Raw genomic sequence first — 2,357 nt, 5'->3', positions numbered from 1 at the left:
AAAAAAGACAGAGTTTCTCTGTATAGTTTTAGAGCCTGTCCTGGAACTAGCTCTGTAAACCAGGCTGGCCTCAAACTCACAAAGATCCGCCTGCCTCTGTCTCCTGAGTGTTGGGATTAAGGCATGCACCACCATGCCTTATCTCTCCAGCACTTTTATCATGAAGGGATGTTGGATTTTTTTTTTAAAGTTTTTTCTACATCTAATGAGACGATCATGTGGTTTTTGTCTTTCATTTTGGTTTTTTTTAATATTTATTTATTTATTATGTATACAACATTCCTTCCATGCCTGCCTGCATGCCAGAAGAGGGTACCAGATCTCATTATAGATGGTTGTTAGCCACCACGTGGTTGCTGGGAATTGAACTCAGGACCTTTGGAAGAGCAGGCAATGCTCTTAACCTCTGAGCCATCTCTCCAGCCCCCAGAAAGCATGGCCATCAAGTGAGGTAGGACTGGGCTCCTTGCCTGCATCAAGGCTAGATGAGGCAATTAAAATGCTCTTTTCTTTTTCTTTCTTTCTTTTTTTTTAAACATTTATTTATTTATTATGTATACAATATTCCGTCTGTGTGTATGCCTGCAGGCCAGAAGAGGGCACCAGACCACATTCCAGATGGTTGTGAGCCACCATGAGGTTGCTGGGAATTGAACTCAGGACCTTTGGAAGAGCAGACAATGCTCTTAACCTCTGAGCCATCTCTCCAGCTCTTCATTTTGTTTATGTAGTGGATTATGTTTATTGATTTACCAATCCTGAGCTATCACAGTATCTCTGGGATGAATCCTATTTGATCATTTTTAATCTTTTTTATGTGTTCTTGGATTTGGCTTGTAAGTATTTTATTGAGTTTTTTTGCCTTTGTTCAGAAGGGATATTGGTCTGTAATTTTCTTTGTTAGGTCTTTGTGTGGTTCAGGTATCAATAATTTCCCTCTTGTAAAAATAATTAGGCAGTGTTCCTAAAGTTTTTATTTTGAAGAATAATTTGAGAGTATTAGTGTTAATTTTTCACTGAAGGTCTGGTAGAATTGTACACTGAAGCCATTTGGCCCTGGGCTTTTTTTGTGGGGGAGGGGCGGGTTAGACCTTTAATGACTGTGTCTACTTAACTGGGGGCTTTGGGTCTATTTCAATTGATTATCTGATCTTGACTTAACTTTGGTAGGTGGTATATATCAAGAATTGTATCCATTTCTTTTAGGTTTTCAGTTTGGTGGCGTATATACCTAAGAGTCTCTGGAGTTCCTCAGTGTCTGTTGTGGTGTTACTCTTTTCATCTCTGATTTCATTGTGTCTTCTCTCTGTCTGTCAGTTAGTCTGGCTAAGAATTTGTCAGTCTTAATGATTTTCTCAAGGCACCAACTCTTCACTTCATTAATTCCTTATATTGTTTTTCTAGTTTTCATTTTATTGATTATTTCCTGCCCTCGGCTCATTTGGGTGTGGCTTCTTATTTTAGTGCTCTCCGGTGTGCTGTTGAGTTACTAATATGAGATCTCTCCACTTGTTTTCATGTAGGCACTGTGTTCTATGAATGTTTTAGAACTAACTTCACTGTGTCAAAGGTTTAAGATACGTTTTGTTTTGGTTCTCATTCAGTTCTAAAATGTTTTTACTTTCATTTTTAGCTTGTCTTGACCCAATATTTATTCAATAATGAGTTGTTCAGTTTCCATGAGTTTGTTTACTTTCTGTTCCTGATATCCAGCTCTAATCTGTGGTGGTCAGATAGGATGCAGGGTGTTATTTTAATTTTCTTGTATCTATTGGGACTTGCTTTATGTTCAAGTATATGGTCAAAGTTCCATGAGATGTCTTCACTCTGGGCATTGGGGTCATTGTACTCTCTTTTTATATGTTTCAAAATTCCCTGTATGCTCTCTAAATGGGAAAAGGTATGAACAGGCAAATCTGTAGACGGAATACCAAAGGATGTGTTTTGTTACTCCTTCCCCTTCTGTCTGTCTGTCTGTATGTGTGTATGTGTGTATGTGTGTATGTACTTATGTGGTTTTTCGAGACAAGGTTTCTTTTTCTTTTTACTTAGTTTTTATTCATAATCATAAACTTAACTCTGCAATCCAGCTAGACTTGAAGGGGAAATATGGTACCCAAACTTCAGTGAGAGCAGAGATTACAGGGTACTGCGAGCAGATGGGGCTGGGGTGCTCTCCCGAGCTACAGAAGGAATGGTCTGGTGAGTAAGAAGCCCGCAAGTCAAAAGAATTAGAGTTGTCCACAGTCGGAAATGGTGATCTTCTTGCTGGTCTTGCCATTCCTGGACCCAAAACGCTCCCTGGCTTCCACAATGTTTACGCCTTCTTTTTTTTTTTGTTTGTTTGTTTTTTTTTT

The sequence above is a fragment of the Microtus ochrogaster genome, chromosome 18 (genome assembly GCF_000317375.1).
Source record: "Microtus ochrogaster isolate Prairie Vole_2 chromosome 18, MicOch1.0, whole genome shotgun sequence".
Classification (NCBI taxonomy): Eukaryota; Metazoa; Chordata; class Mammalia; order Rodentia; family Cricetidae; genus Microtus; species Microtus ochrogaster.
Note: the sequence above shows the minus strand (reverse complement) of the source record.